Consider the following 14,118-nt stretch of genomic DNA (forward strand, 5'->3'; position numbering starts at 1 on the left):
GTGACAACTTTAAAAAAGTTATTGACAGAACCCGATTTGGATTTTTAAAAAGCCATTGAAATAGCTCTATCTCTGGAAAATGCAGGAAAAGGGGCTCAGGAGCTACAAAGGGAGCAATGTTCTCCGGTTAGGGCGATAGGCCTTGTGTAAAAGTCACCATTCCTCAACTGAAGACGCCTGTGTAAATTACAAAATTGGAGTTCAGCTCGCTGCAGTCACGGAAATATTATGACTGTCCTCAGGATGTTAAGGACCTGCTCGGGAAGGTTGCGGATGTTAGGTTGACAATGGACTATTGTAAGCACTGTTAAAGGGTGCAACCAAGGCAAAACTATAGAAATAGGCAACACATGTGCTGTTCAGGGACGAGAGCAGGGCCAGCACAGGCCCACACCTAGCAGGTATACTAACTTTCAAAAACAGAGACAATGCAACTAATCTGCATCATCACAACCAAAATCACCCCAATAATGATGGAACTGCTGGTAAACAGTCATGCGCTGTAAAAGGAGGTGGACAAGGGAGCTGCCGTCTATGTCATTGGGGAGCAGACATATGATTGCCTCCAAACTGGTAGCCACCCCTTGAGTTTAGAAGATATTAGCTCCAGACTAGAACCCTTCACCGATTCTGGTACCGGTGAGGATCGAGCACCGCCGCTGTGTGAAACCGCTGCGGATTGGGTGGAGAGCAGCTGAAGAATGGTGGGTCCCAGGCTGCGAATGCACAGGGTTGACAGGCTGCAGCCGCGCATGCCTACACCCCCACCGGTCGCACTGAACAACATGGCACTGGCCGTGCTGGACCATATATCCTCCCACCCCGACCCCACAGTCCACTCCCTGGCCATCCCCCACCACTCTCCCCCCCCCCGCCCCCCCCCAGCCCTAACAGAAGCTCCTCGCCCAGTGGCATGGATCGCGGGTGAGCTTGGCGGAACTGACACTGTCCGCAGCTGGCATGCCAGGCTCACGACCTCAAGGGGCCACATGGGGCCCGCACTCTCCGGAACTCACTCCATCGTGGGTGAGTGGGCTGATGACTCGCCAATGCCGTTACGGCTGCACGTTGCGCACATCCCAATGTCGCCAATTTGGAGGGGGCGGAGCATCGCAAACCAGTGTCAAGCCACCGCCTGACCGATTCCGGCGTAGGAAGCCATTCTCTGGCCGATCGCCGTTCTTGATTTTCGCGTCGGGCTTCGGAGAATTCTGCCCCAAGTCTTATGGGGATAGAATGGCTCCAGTGAATCAGGCTGAACTGGCTACAGATTTTTAGATTGGATGTGGGAGGACTGTACGAAGTCATCAGCAAAAATGCTGAAGTCTTCCACGAGGGTGTTGGAAAAATAAAAAGAGCCAAAGCCAAAATTTATGTCGACCCCGATGCTACATCTAAATATTTTCGAGCAACACCCATTCCATATAGGAACTACGAGACTGAACTTGGATGCTAGAAATTCTAGGTATAATAAGGCCCATCGCAGAGTGGGCCATGCCCGTTGTTCCCGTTCTTAAACTGGACAAATCGGCCCGCCTCTGTGGAGATATAAGCTAGCGGCCAATTGGGTTTCCAAGCAAGTATCCCTTACATTGAATTGAAGACCTGTATAACAAGCTAGCAGGTGGCCAGATGTTCACTAAGCTAACAAAGAACAAAGAACAAAGAAAAGTACAGCACAGGAACAGGCCCTTCGGCCCTCCAAGCCCGTGCCGACCATGCTGCCCGACTAAACTACAATCTTCTACACTTCCTGGGTCCGTATCTCTCTATTCACATCCTATTCATGTATTTGTCAAGATGCCCCTTAAATGTCACTATCGTCCCTGCTTCCACCACCTCCACCGGCAGCGAGTTCCAGGCACCCACTACCCTCTGTGTAAAAAACTTGCCTCGTACATCTACTCTAAACCTTGCCCCCCGCACCTTAAACCTATGCCCCCTAATAATTGACCCCTCTACCCTGGGGAAAAGCCTCTGACTATACACTCTGTCTATAGAACATAGAAAATACAGCACAGAACGGGCCCTTCGCCCAAGATGTTGTGCCGAACCTTTGTCCTAGATTAATCATAGATTATCGTAGAATTTACAGTGCAGAAGGAGGCCATTCGGCCCATCGAGTCTGCACCGGCTCTTGGAAAGAGCACCCTACCCAAGGTCAACACCTCCACCCTATCCCCATAACCCAGTAACCCCACCCAACACTAAGGACCCTCATAATTTTGTAGACCTCTATCAGGTCGCCCCTCAACCTCCGTCGTTCCAGTGAGAACAAACCGAGTTTATTCAACCGCTCCTCATAGCTATTGCCCTCCATACCAGGCAACATTCTGGTAAATCTCTTCTGCACCCTCTCTAAAGCCTCCACATCCTTCTGGTCGTGTGGCGACCAGAATTGAACACTATACTCCAAGTGTGGCCTAACTAAGGTTCTATACAGCTGCAACATGACTTGCCAATTCTTATACTCAATGCCCCGGCCAATGAAGGCAAGCATGCCGTATGCCTTCTTGACGACCTTCTCCACCTGTGTTGCCCCTTTCAGTGACCTATGGACCTGTACACGTAGATCTCTCTGACTTTCAATACTCTTGAGGGTTCTACCATTCACTGTATATTCCCTACCTGCATTAGACCTTCCAAAATGCATTACCTCTCATTTGTCCAGATTAAACTCCATCTGCCATCTCTCCGCCCAAGTCTCCAAACTACCTAAATCCTATTGTATCCTCTGACAGTCCTCATTGCTATCCGCAATTCCACCAACCTTTGTGTCGTCTGCAAACTTACTAATCAGACCAGTTACATTTTCCTCCAAATCATTTATATATACTACAAACAGCAAAGGTCCCAGCACTGATCCCTGCGGAACACCACTAGTCACAGCCCTCCAATTAGAAAAGCACCCTTCCATTGCTACTCTCTGCCTTCTATGACCTAGCCAGTTCTGTATCCACCTTGCCAGCTCACCCCTGATCCCGTGTGACTTCACCTTTTGTACTAATCTACCATGAGGGACCTTGTCAAAGGCCTTACTGAAGTCCATATAGACAACATCCACTGCCCTACCTGCATCAATCATCTTTGTGACCTTTTCGGAAAACTCTATAAAGTTAGTGAGACACGACCTCCCCTTCACAAAACCATGCTGCCTCTCACTAATACGTCCATTTGCTTCCAAATGGGAGTAGATCCTGTCTCGAAGTATTCTCTCCAGTAATTTCCCTACCACTGACGTAAGGCTCACCGGCCTGTCGTTCCCTGGATTATCCTTGCAACCCTTCTTAAACAAAGGATCAACTTTGGCTATTCTCCAGTCCTCTGGGACATCACCTGAAGACAGTGAGGATCCAAAGATTTCTGTCAATGCCTCAGCAATTTCCTCTCTAGCCTCCTTCAGTATTCTGGGGTAGATCCCATCAGGCCCTGGAGACTTATCTACCTTAATATTTTTCAAGACGCCCAACATCTCGTCTTTTTGGATCTCAATGTGACCCAGGCTATCTACACACCCTTCTCCAGACTCAACATCCACCAATTCCTTCTCTTTGGTGAATACTGATGCAAAGTATTCATTTAGTACCTCACCCATTTCCTCTGGCTCCACACATAGATTCCCTTGCCTATCCTTCAGTGGGCCAACCCTTTCCCTGGCTACCCTCCTGCTTTTTATGTACGTGTAAAAAGCCTTGGGATTTTCCTTAACCCTATTTGCCAATGACTTTTCGTGACCCCTTCTAGCCCTCCTGACTCCTTGCTTACGTTCCTTCCTACTTTCCTTATATTCCACACAGGCTTCGTCTGTTCCCAGCCTTTTAGCCCTGACAAATGCCTCCTTTTTCTTTTTGACGAGGCCTACAATATCTCTCGTTATCCAAGGTTCCCGAAAATTGCCGTATTTTTCCTTCTTCCTCACAGGAACATGCTGGTCCTGAATTCCTTTCAACTGGCACTTGAAAGCCTCCCACATGTCAGATGTTGATTTACCCTCAAACATCCGCCCCCAATCTAGGTTCTTCACTTCCTGCCTAATATTGTTATAATTTGCCTTCCCCCAATTTAGCACATTCACCCTAGGACCACTCTTATCCTTGTCCACCAGCACTTTAAAACTTACTGAATTGTGGTCACTGTTCCCGAAATGCTCCCCGACTGAAACTTCTACCACCTGGCCGGGCTCATTCCCCAATACCAGGTCCAGTATAGCCCCTTCCCTAGTTGGACTGTCTACATATTGTTTTAAGAAGCCCTCCTGGATGCTCCTTACAAACTCTGCCCCATCTAAGCCCCTGGCACTAAGTGAGTCCCAGTCAATATTGGGGAAGTTGAAGTCTCCCATCACAACAACCCTGTTGTTTTTACTCTTTTCCAAAATCTGTCTATCTATCTGCTCCTCTATCTCCCGCTGGCTGTTGGGAGGCCTGTAGTAAACCCCCAACATTGTGACTGCACCCTTCTTATTCCTGATCTCTACCCATATAGCCTCACTGCCCTCTGAGGTGTCCTCCCATAGTACAGCTGTGATATTCTCCCTAACCAGTAGCGCAACTCCGCCACCCCTTTTACATCCCCCTCTATCCCGCCTGAAACATCTAAATCCTGGAACGTTTAGCTGCCAATCCTGTCCTTCCCTCAACCAGGTCTCTGTAATGGCAACAACATCATAGTTCCAAGTATTAATCCAAGCTCTAAATTCATCTGCCTTACCCGTAATACTTCTTGCATTAAAACATATGCACTTCAGGCCACCAGACCCGCTGTGTTCAGCAACTTCTCCCTGTCTGCTCTGCCTCAGAGCCATACTGGCCCTATTCCCTAGTTCTCCCTCAATGCTCTCACCTTCTGACCTATTGCTCCCGTGCCCACCCCCCTGCCATACTAGTTTAAACCCGCCCGTGTGACACTAGCAAACCTTGCGGCCAGGATATTTGTGCTTCTCCAGTTTAGATGCAACCCGTCCTTCTTATACAGGTCACACCTGCCCCGGAAGAGCTCCCAGTGGTCCAGATAATGGAAACCCTCCCTCCTACACCAGCTGTTTAGCCACGTGTTTAGCTGCTCTTTCTTCCTATTTCTAGCCTCACTGGCATGTGGCACAGTGAGTAATCCCGAGATTACAACCCTTGAGGTCCTGTCTTTTAACTTTCTGCCTAGCTCCCTGAACTCCTGCTGCAGGACCTCATGGCCCTTCCTGCCTATGTCGTTAGTACCAATATGTGCAACGACCTCTGCCTGTTTGCCCTCCCCCTTCAGGATGCCCGCTACCCGTTCGCTATCCTGGACCCTGGCACCAGGGAGGCAACATACCATCCTTGTGTCTCTTTCATGTCCACAGAAGCGCCTATCTGTGCCCCTGACTATAGAGTCACCTATGACTATTGCTCTTCTGCGCTTTGACCCTCCCTTCTGAACATCAGAGCCAGCAGTGGTGCCACTGCTCTGGCTGCTGCTGTTTTCCCCTGATAGGCTATCCCCCCCCCGACAGTATCCAAAGGGGTATACCTGTTTGAGAGGGGGACAACCACAGGGGATTCCTGCACTGACTGCCTGCCCTTTCTGGTGGTCACCCATTTCTCTGCCTGCCCCTTGGGTGTGACTACATTTATATAGCTGCTATCTATGACGCTTTCCGCCACCTGCATGCTCCTAAGTGCATCCAACTGCAGCTCCAACCGAACCATGCGGTTTGTGAGGAACTCCAGTTGGGTGCACTTTCTGCAGATGAAGCCATCCGGGACATTGGAAGCCTGCCGGACCTGCCACATCTCACAGTCAGAGCACTGCACCCCTCTAATTGACATTGCGTTAATTAATTAGTAAATTAAATTTAAAAGTTAAAAAAAAGTTACTGTTAACTATATGATTCCTATCTCTAGATTTCTACTATAAATGTGAAAGTTAAATACAGTACTCTCCGATCTCTGGCTTAGATACCCCTCTAAATTATAATCAAGTAATTATGTTTAATTAGTTTAACAATGCTTAATTTTTTTAATTTAGTGTAGATTCCCAACCAGCCAATCAGGGTCACAATTTTTCTGTGATGTCACTTCAGTTTCCCCACCCCCCCACACACACAATTTGAAAAGGTAAAAAAAGTAAAAATGAGTAAAAATCACTTACTTACCTTCCGAGGGTCTCAGATGCTCTCTGGTTCTCTCCCTGCAGATTAAAAGTTACAGGCCAGAAGAAAGAGAGAGAACAAAACAGTAGGGAAAAAGCACCTTCTCCCACTCTGCACCAAATTACCTCACTACACCAAATTACCAAGTTCCAAATTCCCATTCTGGATATGTCTCACTCCGGCTCTGTCTCCTCCACTTGCGCAAAGCTTACTGAGTGCGTTTTCTGTCTGTCTTTTATACAGACTTCAGCTGACCAGGGTGACTCACACTACGTAAACTTCAAAGAGAAGAATACAATGTGCACCTTTGTGCCCCTAAACAGGCCTCAGGTGACTGACAGATAACTGTCTCTCAGCAATTAGGGTGGGGGCAGCTTCAGCCAATCAGACACTAATCTACACACTGCACTTTTGACTGAAAAACAGCAGAATTAGACTTACCACTTACCTTTCCTGATTACCTCACTGCACCAAATTACCAAGTTCCAAATTCCCACTCTGGATATGTCTCACTCCGACTGTGTCTCCTTCACTTGCGCAAAGCTAGATATGAGCCACGCCCATCTTCAACTCGAATTAGATGAGCCCTCCCGCAGGTATGTTACAATCAACACACTTAAGGGTCTTCTTCAAAATAACATTATGAGAACTATTAACATCAACCAGAGCAAGCAGATTGGAATATATAATGTATGTAGTTCCAGAAAGAAATTTGAAATATTGCCAGAGAGAGAAAGAATGGGAAATACTTCAAAAAGGAGGATAGGTATGCTTGGCTTGCTCGTTCCAAATCCCTTTTACTTTTTCTAAAATGCTTATTTTTCACAACCTTATTTTTAATATTAATGAGAGCACTGAGGTGGTTGCTCGTTTTTATTTAGAATAGCAGAGGCGGCTGATGTGAAAAGAGTGAAACGTGAAATGTGATGAGTTTGTGTCTAATAATTCAGATTCTTTAATTTCTGATATAGTTCTTGATAGCTTTTGCAAAAATCAATCTTCTAAATAATAGTTGGAACTGCCTGTGCTAATAACCATCCAAGGCAATAATTCTGGTGTCTTTCCAATTATACATATTATTAAATTAGACCATCTGATCCTCTTTAGCAATTTATGTCAGGCAATTCATTAAACAAACACTTGTTATATTGTGCAATGACTGAGTCCTTAAAAGCTTTCTGTTTTCATTATCTTCTTTGTACTTACCACTAGATGAGAAAACTCCTTTACGTTCTATTTTCAAGTCGACCCATTATATAGAAGCTGTATCAAATGTTTAATATCGGTATTGCAGAAGTAAAATATTGTTTCTGTGCATTAAATGGTCAGATTGTAATTAAAATTACAATGTGTTATATGTACTGAGGAAGTTTACTGTTCAATTATATGGTGAATAAACACTGCTGACTTGACCTTGTGTAAAAGCTACGCCATTCTTTTCAAGTCATGATGTAATAGACCAAGGTCAGATTCACCAGATCATTTTATGAAAGTTAATGACATTCGGTTATATCTCTACACTTCCAACTCCTTCCAGGATGACCCAGTATACTGATCCTATTCATCTCATTTTCACCATGGACTTCTGAATTTCAGCATCTCACTCCCTACCAGTGCGGCCTGAGTATTCTCTGCTTCTTCCTCGAATGGAGGACCAACCATTCGCTATTCCTTACCACCTTCATCTGCCTGACTGCATGTGTTTTGACATTGAGCAAACTTTCCTCTGACTCCTCCCACATCCTGTACATAGATTGTATTGCTATGAGAACCTGTTGGATCCTGATCATTCTGACCTTCTGAGGGAGATGTGGAACAGCCCGTGTTCCAGTCCTACTCAGATCCCCTTCTTCATTTTTTTTGGAACACTGGCGATTGTATTGGTTGCATTTCCTCTTCCCACCCTAAACTGGAAAATTCCACTAACGTTTCTTCTTATTTTCCCCCTTGCCTAACTTTTGAGTATTCCATCTCCAAATCTTCCCTTCCCGTCCTCGCCTTCTCTATCTTCATTTCTCAGGGCTGGCTGTTGACCAGTATTTATTCAGTGACTCGCACAGCTAGATGATTACATTTCCTCCCATCCCACTTCACTTCATAATTTGATCCATTCTCCCAGTCTCTCTGTCTCCATTGCATGTGTTCTGTTGAGGTCATCTTCCATACCAGTGATTCCAATGCGGTGCATCCTCCGTCTTGGGGCGCCCGAAGATTATTTCCTAATGGGATGGAGAATCGAAAAATCTGAATCTGCGCCTGGTGTCTGCTCCGACCCCCCGCTGGCGGTGGGAACGAGGGACTGGATTCTCCGCCCCGCCGCGCCACTTTTGTGTTTTACCTCTCCGGCGGGATGCTCTGTTACGCCGGCTTGTCAATGGGGTTGCCCATTGTGGGGCAGCCCCACGCCATCGGGAAGCCCCGGGTTGCCGATAAAATGGAGCATCCCGCCGGCAGAGAATCCAGCCTGGGGTTCGTGCCCACGCTCCAGCGGAAGGATGCAAATGAATGCATATGGGTCTTAATGACCGATTTGCATCCAGTTAGGAGGCCCGGCACTCTATTCTCTGGCCCTCTGTGATTCACCAGTCCCCAGGACGGGGATTACAAGAGGTCTCACCAAACGTGAGCATGACGTGGTGGCCCTCGCGATGGACCAAGGGGGTAACTCCTTAAGGGAGCTGTCCTCAAGTCCATCCAAGGGTCACCCTCCCCCTGTGCACAATGCACAACCTGCCCACTCCTCCTCAACCAGACACCCCCAGAGACCTCCAAAATGGGAGTACTCGCCAAGAGACCCATTTAATAGGGAGACCACCCCAGGGACCCCGTAACTGAAGGGACCCCCCACAGATGCCCCCCGACTAAATGGACCCCTTACAGAGACCTCCTATCTGAAGGGTCCCCCCCCAAAGAGATCCCCTAACTGAAGGGTACCCCACAGAGACTCCCTAACTAAAGAACACAAAGACCCCCTAATTAAAGGGACCCCTCATTGAGACCCCTGACTAAAGGAACTCCTCCTCACAGATCCCCCCAGACTCCCCACCCCCCCAAGAAAAGAGACCCGTGTCGAAAAACTAGAGTGAAGTCCAGACAGGGGCAGTGTAACACTTACCTGGAAGCTTCGCGTGTCCATTCCTCAAAGGAGAACAGCTGTGTCCTGTGTTTCACCCCACAGATCCATTAGCTGCAAGCTATTCATAGCCTTCTAGTTGTTGGCTGTGATTGACAGCTTCCACCAACAAACTGCAGCCTTGATTCATTCATCTCCCTTCAGCCGCAGATGGTCTGTGGAGGCTGTCAATCACAGCTCACTACTGGAAAGATATGAATAGTTTGTAGTGAATGGATCTATGGTGTCTAGATGCAGGTTACAGCTGCTCTCCTTCCAGGAATATATACATGGAGCTTCAGGGTAAGTGTTACAACTGTAATTCTTTTCACTGTCCTTGTCCAGACTGCTGTCTACTCTCCAGACAAGGGTCTCCTCCTTTCTAGGGCGGGGGTTCCCTTTAGTCCAGGGGTTTTCAAACCCAGGTTCACGACCCGCGGGTGGACCAGAGGACCAGAGAATCATGCGGGCCTGGAGAATAGTGCCCAGCCCACTAAGTGATGCAAATGTGTCTTGATGACCCATTTGCATCGTCCCGCTGGTGGAGGGCGCGAATCTCAATCCCGACGCCAGCAGGGGGCCGGAGCATCGGAAACGGATCGGCGTCCTGGATTCCCCGCCTCATAAGTAACTGCACTACCAGCGACGCAGGACTGAGAATCCTGCCTGAGGAATGCTTCCTGCTATGGTTGGCAGGTCCATTAACTATATCTGTTCTATTCCCCACATTTCTGATTCACCCTTTCCATTGTCTCCCAGAACAATGATAGAGATTGTCTTGTGCTCATATTACATCTCAGCAGCTCCACATTCAATTAGGTTCTGTTCCTTGAGCTTAAATTGATCTTCTTTGAAAGAATGTAAAAACCCAAGGACATAGAGGTCAGAGTGGAACATCTTAATTTTCCCCTCCCCTTTCAACATTCATATGGGACTGTTCCCACTGTGACACCCAGGTCCAGTTTACCATCATCTTCAATACCCTTCTTATGTCACCTTTCCAGTTAAACACTTCTCTCTTCCCACTGTTCCCCTTCCAGATGAAACTCATGATGCAGTCTCCTCTATCTTGTGAAGGCCCAATCCAGACTAGTTAAACTTCTGAACACCTTCATCCAGTCTGCAAGAGTGGGCCCGAGCTTTTGATTGCTTTGCCATTTTAATTCTTCTCCTCCTACAACCCTGGCCTCTCTGTCTTGGCCTCCTGTACTGTTCCAATGAAGCTCAATGGAAGTTCGAAGAACAGAACCACATCTATTAAGGCAATGTACGACGTTTATGATTCAATATTGAGTTCAACAATTTCAGATCATAACACTGCTCCGCATTCGCTTGCAGGCAGCAGGCACTGGCCATGAATCTACTATTGCCATTTACACATCCTAGATCCACCTTTTACTTCATGACTTATCCACTTACCATCCCCCTTTTGCCTTGTACCATCACTGCTGTTGTCATTTAATGTCTCCCCCCTTCCACTCTGTCGCAACCTTTCCTTTTTGTTCTTCCCTCCCCTCCTCTTTTCGGCCTTTGTAGTTGCTCACAACATAGAACATAGAACATAGAAAATACAGCACAGAACAGGCCCTTCGGCCCACGATGTTGTGCCGAACCTTTGTCCTAGATTAATCATAGATTATCATTGAATCTACAGTGCAGAAGGAGGCCATTCGGCCCCCTGAGTCTGCACCAGCTCTTGGAAAGAGCACCCTACCCAAACTCAACACCTCCGCCCAACACCAAGGGCAATTTGGACATTAAGGGCAATTTATCATTGGCCAATTCACCTAACCCGCACATCTTTGGACTGTGGGAGGAAACCGGAGCACCCGGAGGAAACCCACGCAGACACGGGGAGGACGTGCAGACTCCGCACAGACAATGACCCAAGCCGAAATCGAACCTGGGACCATGGATCTGTGAAGCAATTGTGCTATCCACAATGCTACCGTGCTGCCCTTAAGAACAAATAAATCTACACTATATCATTTTCCCGTAATCCATGTACCTATCCAACAGCTGCTTGAAGGTCACTAATGTTTCCAACTCAACTACTTCCACAGGCAGTGCATTCCATGCCCCCACTACTCTCTGGGTAAAGAACCTACCTCTGATATCCCTCCTATATCTTCCACCTTTCACCTTAAATTTATGTCCCCTTGTAATGGTGTGTTCCACCTGGGGAAAAAGTCTCTGACTGTCTACTCTATCTATTCCCCTGATCATCTTATAAACCTCTATCAAGTCGCCCCTCATCCTTCTCCGCTCTAATGAAAAAAGGCCTAGCACCCTCAACCTTTCCTCGTAAGACCTACTCTCCATTCCAGGCAACATCCTGGTAAATCTTCTTTGCACCTTTTCCAGAGCTTCCACATCCTTCCTAAAATGAGGCGACCAGAACTGTACACAGTACTCCAAATGTGGCCTTACCAAAGTTTTGTACAGCTGCATCATCACCTCACGGCTCTTAAATTCAATCCCTCTGTTAATGAACGCGAGCACACCATAGGCCTTCTTCACAGCTCTATCCACTTGAGTGGCAACTTTCAAAGATGTATGAACATAGACCCCAAGGTCTCTCTGCTCCTCCACAATGCCAAGAACTCTACCGTTAACCCTGTATTCCGCATTCATATTTGTCCTTCCAAAATGGACAACCTCACACTTTTCAGGGTTAAACTCCATCTGCCACTTCTCAGCCCAGCTCTGCATCCTATCTATGTCTCTTTGCAGCCAACAACAGCCCTCCTTACTATCCACAACTCCACCAATCTTCGTATCGTCTGCAAATTTACTGACCCACCCTTCAACTCCCTCATCAAAGTCATTAATGAAAATCACAAACAGCAGAGGACCCAGAACTGATCCCTGCGGTACACCACTGGTAACTGGGATCCAGGCTGAATATTTGCCATCCACCACCACTCTCTGACTTCTATCGGTTAGCCAGTTCGTTATCCAACTGGCCAAATTTCCCACTATCCCATGCCTCCTTACTTTGTGCAGAAGCCTACCATGGGGAACTTTATCAAATGCCTTACTAAAATCCATGTACACTACATCCACTGCTTTACCTTCATCCACATGCTTGGTCACCTCCTCAAAGAATTCAATAAGATTTGTAAGGCAAGACCTACCACTCACAAATCCGTGCTGACTATCCCTAATCAAGCAGTGTCTTTCCAGATGCTCAGAAATCCTATCCTTCAGTACCCTTTCCATTACTTTGCCTACCACCGAAGTAAGACTAACTGGCCTGTAATTCCCAGGGTTATCCCTAGTTCCTTTTTTGAACAGGGGCACGACATTCGCCACTCTCCAATCCCCTGGTACCACCCCTGTTGACAGTGAGGACGAAAAGATAATTGCCAACGGCTCTGCAATTTCATCTCTTGCTTCCCATAGAATCCTTGGATATATCCCGTCAGGCCCGGGGGACTTGTCTATCCTCAAGTTTTTCAAAATGCCCAACACATCTTTCTTCCTAACAAGTATTTCCTCGAGCTTACCAATCTGTTTCACACTGTCCTCTCCAACAATATCGCCCCTCTCATTTGTAAATACAGAAGAAAAGTACTCATTCAAGACCTCGCCTATCTCTTCAGACTCAATACACAATCTCCCGCTACTGTCCTTGATCGGACCTACCCTCGCTCTAGTCATTCTCATATTTCTCACATATGTGTAAAAGGCCTTGGGGTTTTCCTTGATCCTACCCGCCAAAGATTGTTCATGCCCTCTCTTAGCTCTCCTAATCCCTTTCTTCAGTTCCCTCCTGGCTATCTTGTATCCCTCCAATGCCCTGTCTGAACCTTGTTTCCTCAGCCTTACATAAGTCACCTTTTTCCTCTTAACAAGACATTCAACCTCTCTTGTCAACCATGGTTCCCTCACTCGACCATCTCTTCCCTGCCTGACAGGGACATACATATCAAGGACACGTAGCACCTGTTCCTTGAACAAGTTCCACATTTCACTTGTGTCCTTCCCTGCCAGCCTATGTTCCCAACTTATGCACTTCAATTCTTGTCTGACAACATCGTATTTACCCTTCCCCCAATTGTAAACCTTGCCCTGTTGCACGTACCTATCCCTCTCCATTACTAAAGTGAAAGTCACAGAATTGTGGTCACTATCTCCAAAATGCTCCCCCACTAACAAATCTATCACTTGCCCTGGTTCATTACCCAGTACTAAATCCAATATTGCCCCTCCTCTGGTTGGACAATCTACATACTGTGTTAGAAAAGCTTCCTGGACACACTGCACAAACACCACCCCATCCAAACTATTTGATCTAAAGAGTTTCCACTCAATATTTGGGAAGTTAAAGTCGCCCATGACTACTACCCTATGACTTCTGCACCTTTCCAAAATCTGTTTCCCAATCTGTTCCTCCACATCTCTGCTACTATTGGGGGGCCTATAGAAAACTCCTAACAAGGTGACTGCTCCTTTCCTATTTCTGACTTCAACCCATACTACCTCAATAGGGTGATACTCCTCGAACTGCCTTTCTGCAGCTGTTATGCTATCTCTAATTAATAATGCCACCCCCCCACCTCTTTTACCACCCTCCCTAATCTTATTGAAACATCTATAACCAGGGACCTCCAACAACCATTTCTGCCCCTCTTCTATCCAAGTTTCCGTGATGGCCACCACATCGAAGTCCCAAGTACCGATCCATGCCTTAAGTTCACCCACCTTATTCCTGATGCTTCTTGCGTTGAAGTATACACACTTCAACCCATCTCCGTGCCTGCAAATACTCTCCTTTGTCAGTGTTCCCTTCCCCACTGCCTCATTACATGCTTTGGCGTCCTGAATATCGGCTACCTTAGTTGCTGGACTACAAATCCGGTTCCCATTCCCCTGC

Source organism: Scyliorhinus torazame, chromosome 6 (assembly GCF_047496885.1).
Source record: "Scyliorhinus torazame isolate Kashiwa2021f chromosome 6, sScyTor2.1, whole genome shotgun sequence".
NCBI classification, from domain to species: Eukaryota; Metazoa; Chordata; class Chondrichthyes; order Carcharhiniformes; family Scyliorhinidae; genus Scyliorhinus; species Scyliorhinus torazame.